Genomic DNA, 12,655 nt, shown 5'->3' with positions numbered 1-12,655 from the left:
TCCAATGAGTTGCCCACGAGGACACCGTTTTCTACAAGTGTTGGTCCAATACTCCCTCTAGAGGCAGGGGACTCCGACAGGGCTGATTGGCGGCCCCCGATCTGGGGCAGGGGCAGTGGGCAGCCTGTGGTCCGGGCAGGAGCCTCTTTGCATGTGTCCCTGGGACACATCTGCCTGCGAACTTCGGTCACCTGGCAGGAAGCTACGATGCCCAGACCTATGGTTAGCTGTGCAGCGAGGTGTACTGTGAGGACAGGTTCCACACACACTTCAAGTAAGAGGTCGGCCTGAGTGGAAAGGTGAGAGTTTGGGCAGCTGTGCAGACAAAGAAGGTGCCCTTTGGCCTGGGCCTAAATTCTTGTGACAGCCCACTGGACCTGCCGTGCTCTGAGGGCCCTGCCCTGGGCCCCCTGCTCCCCTGCCCTTTGTTCAGTCACAGCAGAGATGGCCACACCCACTCCTTCAGTGAGGGCAGAGTTCCAACCACCCTCAGCCCCGCCACCTCTCCGCAGGTTACCATGGACTAGAGAGGCTGCATCCTGAGGCCAGGACGTTCCGAGAATGCCAAGGGCAGACATGATGACCTTAAATGATTTCCTCTTGTGTCAGGTTTGGTAAACTTTAGGAGCTAGGAAATGGTCCACTTTACAGAAATGTTCAAATTTACTGGCATTTCATATATTCTCTGTTATTACATTGTCCTGATTCTTTCTTTATATTCTTTACTTATGTTTTTGTTTTCCTTAATCAAACTGTGTCTTTTCAGTCTTTTCAAAGAAGATTCTTTGGACTTACTAAATCACCTCAATTTTATCCGTTTTCTGTTGTATTAAGTTCTGCTCATATCTTTATTTATCTTTTTTCTATGTTCTCAGGGTTTATTGTTTTGATCTTCTGATGTCAATTAAAACACTTGGTTATTCATTTTAATAAATATTTTACTTATAAAGATTTGAACTTTTGAAGATTCCAGCTTACTTGTAAGTTTCTAAGGGTCAGGTCCTCTCCATTGTTGCTGGCCTAAGGTTTAGTTCACCATATAGCAATGTATATATTGACCTATTTTCCCCTCGACTTTCTGTGATTCCCTACATCTCACCTTTCTTTGCAGACAACCATTTGAAATACCCTTAACTTATTTCACAGCCAATAAGTCATTGAAATAATGTGTATTTTTATAGAAATCTTCTTATATAATTAGGCAGAAAATCTCACCTGCCATAGTTTTCAAAACAGCATAATTTCACTCTTCTCAATGCTTAATCTGTTGTATTACACAACCTTTGAGTATTTAGCTTTATCAATGACATGTCCTTTAAAAATGTTTTAGAGATCCTACCAGTCTTTGAAAACATCCTTGTTCCTTGTTTCAGTTCCAGTTTTATGTATATATCCTGCCTTGCACCTGATTATTCCAACAATTGATGGATGGGCTTGGGAATCTAATTCTGGTATTGATAGTCTTTACTGATTGTCTCCCCTCGTAGCTGATTTCTTCATTATTGTGTAAATTTAGATCATGAGCTCATGTTTAGCTAAACAGCTGACCTTGTAAGTCGCTTAGGTGTGTACGCTCGCAAGCTTCAGGAGAGAGTCGGCAAAATTTATTTGTGTCCCTCCAATGAGTTGCCCACGAGGACACCGTTTTCTACAAATGTTGGTCCAATACTCCCTCTAGAGGCAGGGGACTCCCACACGGCTGATTGGCGGCTCCCGATCTGGGGCAGGGGCAGTGGGCAGCCTGTGGCCCGGGCAGGAGCCTCTTTGCATGTGTCCCTGGGACACATCTGCCTGCGAACTTCGGTCACCTGGCAGGAAGCTACGATGCCCAGACCTATGGTTAGCTGTGCAGCGAGGTGTACTGTGAGGACAGGTTCCACACACACTTCAAGTAAGAGGTCGGCCTGGGTGGAAAGGTGAGAGTTTGGGCAGCTGTGCAGACAAAGAAGGCGCCCTTTGGCCTGGGCCTAAATGCTTGTGACACCCCACTGGACCTGCCGTGCTCTGAGGGCCCTGCCCTGGGCCCCCTGCTCCCCTGCCCTTTGTTCAGTCACAGCAGGGATGGCCACACCCACTCCTTCAGTGAGGCCAGAGTTCCAACCTCCCTCAGCCCCGCCCCCTCTCCGCAGGTTACCATGGACTACAGAGGCTGCATCCTGAGGCCAGGGCGTTCCGAGAATGCCAAGGGCAGACATGATGACCTTAAATGATTTCCTCTTGTGTCAGGTTTGGTAAACTTTAGGAGCTAGGAAATGGTCCACTTTACAGAAATGTTCAAATTTACTGGCATTTCATATATTCTCTGCTATAACATTGTCCTGATTCTTTCTGTATATTCTATACTTATGTTTTTGTTTTCCTTAATCAAAGTGTGTCTTTTCAATCTTTTCAAAGAAGATTCTTTGGACTTACTAAATCACCTGAATTTTATACGTTTTCTGTTGTATTAAGTTCTGCTCATATCTTTATTTATCTTTTTTCTATGTTCTCAGGGTTTATTGTTTTGATCTTCTGATGTCAATTAAAACACTTGGTTATTCATTTTAATAAATATTTTACTTATAAAGATTTGAACTTTTGAAGATTCCAGCTTACTTGTAAGTTTCTAAGGGTCAGGTCCTCTCCACTGTTGCTGGCCTAAGGTTTAGTTCACCATATAGCAATGTATATATTGACCTATTTTCCCCTCGACTTTCTGTGATTCCCTACGTCTCACCTTTCTTTGCAGACAAGCCATTTGAATTACCCTTAACTTATTTCACAGCCAATAAGTCATTGAAATAATGTGTATATTTAGAGAAATCTTCTTATATAATTAGGCAGAAAATCTCACCTGCCATAGTTTTCAAAACAGCATAATTTCACTCTTCTCAATGCTTAAACTGTTGTATTACACAACTTTGAGTATTTAGCTTTATCAATGACATGTACTTTAAAAAGGTTTTAGAGATCCTACCAGTCTTTGAAAACATCCTTGTTCCTTGTTTCAGTTCCAGTTTTATGTATGTTTTCTGCCTTGCACCTGATTATTCCAACAACTGATGGATGGCCTTGGGAATCTAATTCTGGTATTGATAGTTTTAGCTGGTTGTCTCCCCTTGTAGCTGATTACTTCATTATTGTGTAAATTTAGATCATGAGCTCATGTTTAGCTAAACAGCTGACCTTCTAAGACGCTTAGGTGTGAACGCTCGTAAGCTTCAGCAGAAAGTCGGCAAAGATTTATTTGTGTCCCTCAATGAGTTGCCCGCGAGAACGCCGTTTTCTACAAGTGTTGTCCAATACTCCCTCAAGAGGCAGGGGACTCCGACAGGGCTGCTTGGCGGCCCCCGATCTGGGGCAGGGGCAGTGGGCGGCCTGTGGTCCAGGCAGAAGCCTCTCTGCATGTGTCCCAGGGAACCATCTGCCCGCGAACTTCGGTCACCGGGCAGGAAGCTACGATGCCCAGACCTATGGTTAGCTGTGCAACGAGGTGTACTGCGCGGACAGGTTCCACACATACTTCAAGAATGAGGTCGGCCTGGGTGGAAAGGTGAGAGTTTGGGCAGCTGTGCAGACAAAGAAGGCGCCCTTTGGCCTGGGCCTAAATGCTTGTGACACCCCACTGGACCTGCCGGGCTCTGAGGGCCCTGCCCTGGGCCCCCTGCTCCCCTGCCCTTTGTTCAGTCACAGCAGAGATGGCCACACCCACTCCCTCAGTGAGGGCAGTGTTCCAACCTCCCTGAACCCCGCCCCCTCTCCGCAGGTTACCATGGACTACAGAGGCTGCATCCTGAGGCCAGGGCGTTCCGAGAATGCCAAGGGCAGACATGATGACCTTAAATGATTTCCTCTTGTGTTAGGTTTGGTAAACTTTAGGAGCTAGGAAATTGTCCACTTTACAGAAATGTTCAAATTTACTGGCATTTCTTATATTCTCTGCTCTAACATTGTCCTGATTCTTTCTGTATATTCTTTACTTATGTTTTTGTTTTCCTTAATCAAAGTGTGTCTTTTCAATCTTTTCAAAGAAGATTCTTTGGACTTACTAAATCACCTCAATTTTATCCGTTTTCTGTTGTATTAAGTTCTGCTCATATCTTTATTTATCTTTTTTCTATGTTCTCAGGGTTTATTGTTTTGATCTTCTGATGTCAATTAAAACACTTGGTTATTCATTTTAATAAATATTTTACTTATAAAGATTTGAACTTTTGAAGATTCCAGCTTACTTGTAAGTTTCTAAGGGTCAGGTCCTCTCCATTGTTGCTGGCCTAAGGTTTAGTTCACCATATAGCAATGTATATATTGACCTATTTTCCCCTCGACTTTCTGTGATTCCCTACATCTCACCTTTCTTTGCAGACAAGCCCTTTGAAATATCCTTAACTTATTTCACAGCCAATAAGTCATTGAAATAATGTGTATTTTTTAGAGAAATCTTCTTATATAATTAGGCAGAAAATCTCACCTGCCATAGTTTTCAAAACAGCATAATTTCACTCTTCTCAATGCTTAATCTGTTGTATTACACAACCTTTGAGTATTTAGCTTTATCAATGACATGTACTTTAAAAATGTTTTAGAGATTCCACCAGTCTTTGAAAACATCCTTGTTCCTTGTTTCAGTTCCAGTTTTATGTATATTTTCTGCCTTGCACCCGATTATTCCAACAATTGATGGATGGCCTTGGGAATCTAATTCTCGTATTGATAGTTTTTGCTGACTGTCTCCCCTCGTAGCTGATTTCTTCATTATTGTGTAAATTTAGATCATGAGCTCATGTTTAGCTAAACAGCTGACCTGCTAAGACGCTTAGGTGTGAACGCTCGTAAGCTTCAGCAGAAAGTCGGCAAAGATTTATTTGTTTCCCTCCAATGATTTGCCCACGAGAACGCCGTTTTCTACAAGTGTTGGTCCAATACTCCCTTAAGAGGCAGGGGAATCCGACAGGGCTGCTTGGTGGCCCCCGATCTGGAGCAGGGGCAGGGGGCGGCCTGTGGCCCAGGCAGAAGCCTCTCTGCATGTTTCCCAGGGACCCATCTGCCTGCAAACTTCGGTCACCAGGCAGAAAACTACGATGCCCAGACCTATGGTTAGCTGTGCAGCGAGGTGTACTGCGCGGACAGGTTCCACACACACTTCAAATAAGAGGTCGGCCTGAGTGGAAAGGTGAGAGTTTGGGCAGCTGTGCAGACAAAGAAGGCGCCCTTTGGCCTGGGCCTAAATGCTTGTGACACCCCACTGGACCTGCCGTGCTCTGAGGGCCCGGCACTGGGCCCCCTGCTCCCCTGCCCTTTGTTCAGTCACAGCAGAGATGGCCACACCCACTCCTTCAGTGAGGCCAGAGTTCCAACCACCCTCAGCCCCGACCCCTCTCCGCAGGTTACCATGGACTACAGAGGCTGCATCCTGAGGCCAGGGCGTTCCGAGAATGCCAAGGGCAGACATGATGACCTTAAATGATTTCCTCTTGTGTCAGGTTTGGTAAACTTTAGGAGCTAGGAAATGGTCCACTTTACAGAAATGTTCAAATTTACTGGCATTTCTTATATTCTCTGCTATAACATTGTCCTGATTCTTTCTGTATATTCTATACTTATGTTTTTGTTTTCCTTAATCAAAGTGTGTCTTTTCAATCTTTTCAAAGAAGATTCTTTGGACTTACTAAATCACCTCAATTTTATACGTTTTCTGTTGTATTAAGTTCTGCTCATATCTTTATTTATCTTTTTGCTATGTTCTCAGGGTTTATTGTTTTGATCTTCTGATGTCAATTAAAACACTTGTTTATTCATTTTAATAAATATTTTACTTATAAAGATTTGAACTTTTGAAGATTCCAGCTTACTTGTAAGTTTCTAAGGGTCAGGTCCTCTCCATTGTTGCTGGCCTAAGGTTTAGTTCACCATATATCAATGTATATATTGACCTATTTTCCCCTCGACTTTCTATGATTCCCTACATCTCACCTTTCTTTGCAGACAAGCAATTTGAAATACCCTTAACATATTTCACAGCAAATAAGTCATTGAAATAATGTGTATTTTTAGAGAAATCTCCTTATATAATTAGGCAGAAAATCTCACCTTCCATAGTTTTCAAAACAGCATAATTTCACTCTTCTCAATGCTTAATCTGTTGTATTACACAACCTTTGAGTATTTAGCTTTATCAATGACATGTCCTTTAAAAATGTTTTAGAGATCCTACCAGTCTTTGAAAACATCCTTGTTCCTTGTTTCAGTTCCAGTTTTATGTATATATTCTGCCTTGCACCTGATTATTCCAACAATTGATGGATGGCCTTGGGAATCCAATTCTGGTATTGATAGTCTTTACTGATTGTCTCCCCTCGTAGCTGATTTCTTCATTATTGTGTAAATTTAGATCATGAGCTCATGTTTAGCTAAACAGCTGACTTTGTAAGACGCTTAGGTGTGAACGCTCGTAAGCTTCCGCAGAAAGACGGCAAAGATTTATTTGTGTCCCTCCAATGAGTTGCCCACGAGGACACCGTTTTCTACAAGTGTTGGTCCAATACTCCCTCTAGAGGAAGGGGATTCCGACAGGGCTGATTGGCGGCCCCCGATCTGGGGCAGGGGCAGTGGGCAGCCTGTGGCCCGGGCAGAAACCTCTTTGCATGTGTCCCTGGGACACATCTGCCTGCGAACTTCGGTCACCTGGCAGGAAGCTATGATGCCCAGACCTATGGTTAGCTGTGCAGCGAGGTGTACTGTGAGGACAGGTTCCACACACACTTCAAGTAAGAGGTCGGCCTGAGTGGAAAGATGAGGGTTTGGGCAGCTGTGCAGACAAAGAAGGCGCCCTTTGGCCTGGGCCTAAATGCTTGTGACACCCCACTGGACCTGCCGGGCTCTGAGGGCCCTGCACTGGGCCCCCTGCTCCCCTGCCCTTTGTTCAGTCACAGCAGAGATGGCCACACCCACTCCTTCAGTGAGGGCAGAGTTCCAACCACCCTCAGCCCCGCCACCTCTCCGCAGGTTACCATGGACTACAGAGGCTGCATCCTGAGGCCAGGGCGTTCCGAGAATGCCAAGGGCAGACATGATGACCTTAAATGATTTCCTCTTGTGTCAGGTTTGGTAAACTTTAGGAGCTAGGAAATGGTCCACTTTACAGAAATGTTCAAATGTACTGGCATTTCATATATTCTCTGTTATAACATTGTCCTGATTCTTTATCTATATTATTTACTTATGTTTTTGTTTTCCTTAATCAAAGTGTGTCTTTTCAATCTTTTCAAAGAAGATTCTTTGGACTTACTAAATCACCTCAATTTTATCGGTTTTCTGTTGTATTAACTTCTGCTCATATCTTTACTTATCTTTTTCTATGTTCTCAGGGTTTATTGTTTTGATCTTCTGATGTCAATTAAAACACTTGGTTATTCATTTTAATAAATATTTTACTTATAAAGATTTGAACTTTTGAAGATTCCAGCTTACTTGTAAGTTTCTAAGGGTCAGGTCCTCTCCATTGTTGCTGGCCTAAGGTTTAGTTCACCATATAGCAATGTATATATTGACCTATTTTCCCCTCGACTTTCTGTGATTCCCTACATCTCACCTTTCTTTGTAGACAAGCCATTTGAAATACCCTTAACTTAGTTCACAGCCAATAAGTCATTGAAATAATGTGTATTTTTAGAGAAATCTTCTTATATAATTAGGCAGAAAATCTCACCTGCCATAGTTTTCAAAACAGCATAATTTCACTCTTCTCAATGCTTAATCTGTTGTATTACACAACCTTTGAGTATTTAGCTTTATCAATGACATGTACTTTAAAAATGTTTTAGAGATCCTACCAGTCTTTGAAAACATCCTTGTTCCTTGTTTCAGTTCCAGTTTTATGTATATATTCTGCCTTGCACCTGATTATTCCAACAATTGATGGATGGCCTTGGGAATCTAATTCTGGTATTGATACTCTTTACAGGTTGTCTCCCCTCGTAGCTGATTTCTTCATTATTGTGTAAATTTAGATCATGAGCTCATGTTTAGCTAAACAGCTGACCTTGTAAGACGCTTAGGTGTGAACGCTCGTAAGCTTCCGCAGAAAGACGGCAAAGATTTATTTGTGTCCCTCCAATGAGTTGCCCACGAGGACACCGTTTTCTACAAGTGTTGGTCCAATACTCCCTCTAGAGGAAGGGTACTCTGACAGGGCTGATTGGCGGCCCCCGATCTGGGGCAGGGGCAGTGGGCAGCCTGTGGCCCGGGCAGGAGCCTCTTTGCATGTGTCCCTGGGACACATCTGCCTGCGAACTTCGGTCACCTGGCAGGAAGCTACGATGCCCAGACCTATGGTTAGCTGTGCAGCGAGGTGTACTGTGAGGACAGGTTCCACACACACTTCAAGTAAGAGGTCGGCCTGAGTGGAAAGGTGAGAGTTTGGGCAGCTGTGCAGACAAAGAAGGCGCCCTTTGGCCTGGGCCTAAATGCTTGTGACACCCCACTGGACCTGCCGTGCTCTGAGGGCCCTGCCCTGGGCCCCCTGCTCCCCTGGCCTTTGTTCAGTCACAGCAGAGATGGCCACACACACTCCTTCAGTGAGGGCAGAGTTCCAACCACCCTCAGCCCCGCTACCTCTCCGCAGGTTACCATGGACTACAGAGGCTGCATCCTGAGGCCAGGACGTTCCGAGAATGCCAAGGGTAGACATGATGACCTTAAATGATTTCCTCTTGTGTCAGGTTTAGTAAACATTAGGAGCTAGGAAATGGTCCACTTTACAGAAATGTTCAAATTTACTGGCATTTCATATATTCTCTGTTATAACATTGTCCTGATTCTTTCTGTATATTCTTTACTTATGCTTTTCTTTTCCTTAATCAAAGTGTGTCTTTTCAATCTTTTCAAAGAAGATTCTTTGGACTTACTAAATCACCTCAATTTTATCCGTTTTCTATTGTATTAAGTTCTGCTCATATCTTTATTTATCTTTTTTCTATGTTCTCAGGGTTTATTGTTTTGATCTTCTGATGTCAATTAAAACACTTGGTTATTCATTTTAATAAATATTTTACTTATAAAGATTTGAACTTTTGAAGATTCCAGCTTACTTGTAAGTTTCTAAGGGTCAGGTCCTCTCCATTGTTGCTGGCCTAAGGTTTAGTTCACCATATAGCAATGTATATATTGACCTATTTTCCCCACGACTTTCTATGATTCCCTACATCTCACCTTTCTTTGCAGACAAGCAATTTGAAATACCCTTAACATATTTCACAGCAAATAAGTCATTGAAATAATGTGTATTTTTAGAGAAATCTCCTTATATAATTAGGCAGAAAATCTCACCTTCCATAGTTTTCAAAACAGCATAATTTCACTCTTCTCAATGCTTAATCTGTTGTATTACACAACCTTTGAGTATTTAGCTTTATCAATGACATGTCCTTTAAAAATGTTTTAGAGATCCTACCAGTCTTTGAAAACATCCTTGTTCCTTGTTTCAGTTCCAGTTTTATGTATATATTCTGCCTTGCACCTGATTATTCCAACAATTGATGGATGGCCTTGGGAATCCAATTCTGGTATTGATAGTCTTTACTGATTGTCTCCCCTCGTAGCTGATTTCTTCATTATTGTGTAAATTTAGATCATGAGCTCATGTTTAGCTAAACAGCTGACTTTGTAAGACGCTTAGGTGTGAACGCTCGTAAGCTTCCGCAGAAAGACGGCAAAGATTTATTTGTGTCCCTCCAATGAGTTGCCCACGAGGACACCGTTTTCTACAAGTGTTGGTCCAATACTCCCTCTAGAGGAAGGGGATTCCGACAGGGCTGATTGGCGGCCCCCGATCTGGGGCAGGGGCAGTGGGCAGCCTGTGGCCCGGGCAGAAACCTCTTTGCATGTGTCCCTGGGACACATCTGCCTGCGAACTTCGGTCACCTGGCAGGAAGCTATGATGCCCAGACCTATGGTTAGCTGTGCAGCGAGGTGTACTGTGAGGACAGGTTCCACACACACTTCAAGTAAGAGGTCGGCCTGAGTGGAAAGATGAGGGTTTGGGCAGCTGTGCAGACAAAGAAGGCGCCCTTTGGCCTGGGCCTAAATGCTTGTGACACCCCACTGGACCTGCCGGGCTCTGAGGGCCCTGCACTGGGCCCCCTGCTCCCCTGCCCTTTGTTCAGTCACAGCAGAAATGGCCACACCCACTCCTTCAGTGAGGGCAGAGTTCCAACCACCCTCAGCCCCGCCCCCTCTCCGCAGGTTACCATGGACTACAGAGGCTGCATCCTGAGGCCAGGGCGTTCCGAGAATGCCAAGGGCAGACATGATGACCTTAAATGATTTCCTCTTGTGTCAGGTTTGGTAAACTTTAGGAGCTAGGAAATGGTCCACTTTACAGAAATGTTCAAATGTACTGGCATTTCATATATTCTCTGTTATAACATTGTCCTGATTCTTTATCTATATTATTTACTTATGTTTTTGTTTTCCTTAATCAAAGTGTGTCTTTTCAATCTTTTCAAAGAAGATTCTTTGGACTTACTAAATCACCTCAATTTTATCGGTTTTCTGTTGTATTAACTTCTGCTCATATCTTTACTTATCTTTTTCTATGTTCTCAGGGTTTATTGTTTTGATCTTCTGATGTCAATTAAAACACTTGGTTATTCATTTTAATAAATATTTTACTTATAAAGATTTGAACTTTTGAAGATTCCAGCTTACTTGTAAGTTTCTAAGGGTCAGGTCCTCTCCATTGTTGCTGGCCTAAGGTTTAGTTCACCATATAGCAATGTATATATTGACCTATTTTCCCCTCGACTTTCTGTGATTCCCTACATCTCACCTTTCTTTGTAGACAAGCCATTTGAAATACCCTTAACTTAGTTCACAGCCAATAAGTCATTGAAATAATGTGTATTTTTAGAGAAATCTTCTTATATAATTAGGCAGAAAATCTCACCTGCCATAGTTTTCAAAACAGCATAATTTCACTCTTCTCAATGCTTAATCTGTTGTATTACACAACCTTTGAGTATTTAGCTTTATCAATGACATGTACTTTAAAAATGTTTTAGAGATCCTACCAGTCTTTGAAAACATCCTTGTTCCTTGTTTCAGTTCCAGTTTTATGTATATATTCTGCCTTGCACCTGATTATTCCAACAATTGATGGATGGCCTTGGGAATCTAATTCTGGTATTGATACTCTTTACAGGTTGTCTCCCCTCGTAGCTGATTTCTTCATTATTGTGTAAATTTAGATCATGAGCTCATGTTTAGCTAAACAGCTGACCTTGTAAGACGCTTAGGTGTGAACGCTCGTAAGCTTCCGCAGAAAGACGGCAAAGATTTATTTGTGTCCCTCCAATGAGTTGCCCACGAGGACACCGTTTTCTACAAGTGTTGGTCCAATACTCCCTCTAGAGGAAGGGTACTCTGACAGGGCTGATTGGCGGCCCCCGATCTGGGGCAGGGGCAGTGGGCAGCCTGTGGCCCGGGCAGGAGCCTCTTTGCATGTGTCCCTGGGACACATCTGCCTGCGAACTTCGGTCACCTGGCAGGAAGCTACGATGCCCAGACCTATGGTTAGCTGTGCAGCGAGGTGTACTGTGAGGACAGGTTCCACACACACTTCAAGTAAGAGGTCGGCCTGAGTGGAAAGGTGAGAGTTTGGGCAGCTGTGCAGACAAAGAAGGCGCCCTTTGGCCTGGGCCTAAATGCTTGTGACACCCCACTGGACCTGCCGTGCTCTGAGGGCCCTGCCCTGGGCCCCCTGCTCCCCTGGCCTTTGTTCAGTCACAGCAGAGATGGCCACACACACTCCTTCAGTGAGGGCAGAGTTCCAACCACCCTCAGCCCCGCTACCTCTCCGCAGGTTACCATGGACTACAGAGGCTGCATCCTGAGGCCAGGACGTTCCGAGAATGCCAAGGGTAGACATGATGACCTTAAATGATTTCCTCTTGTGTCAGGTTTAGTAAACATTAGGAGCTAGGAAATGGTCCACTTTACAGAAATGTTCAAATTTACTGGCATTTCATATATTCTCTGTTATAACATTGTCCTGATTCTTTCTGTATATTCTTTACTTATGCTTTTCTTTTCCTTAATCAAAGTGTGTCTTTTCAATCTTTTCAAAGAAGATTCTTTGGACTTACTAAATCACCTCAATTTTATCCGTTTTCTATTGTATTAAGTTCTGCTCATATCTTTATTTATCTTTTTTCTATGTTCTCAGGGTTTATTGTTTTGATCTTCTGATGTCAATTAAAACACTTGGTTATTCATTTTAATAAATATTTTACTTATAAAGATTTGAACTTTTGAAGATTCCAGCTTACTTGTAAGTTTCTAAGGGTCAGGTCCTCTCCATTGTTGCTGGCCTAAGGTTTAGTTCACCATATAGCAATGTATATATTGACCTATTTTCCCCACGACTTTCTATGATTCCCTACATCTCACCTTTCTTTGCAGACAAGCAATTTGAAATACCCTTAACATATTTCACAGCAAATAAGTCATTGAAATAATGTGTATTTTTAGAGAAATCTCCTTATATAATTAGGCAGAAAATCTCACCTTCCATAGTTTTCAAAACAGCATAATTTCACTCTTCTCAATGCTTAATCTGTTGTATTACACAACCTTTGAGTATTTAGCTTTATCAATGACATGTCCTTTAAAAATGTTT

The sequence above is a fragment of the Mesoplodon mirus genome, assembly GCF_964341445.2.
Source record: "Mesoplodon mirus genome assembly, chromosome: 1".
In the NCBI taxonomy this organism is placed as follows: domain Eukaryota; kingdom Metazoa; phylum Chordata; class Mammalia; order Artiodactyla; family Ziphiidae; genus Mesoplodon; species Mesoplodon mirus.
Note: the sequence above shows the minus strand (reverse complement) of the source record.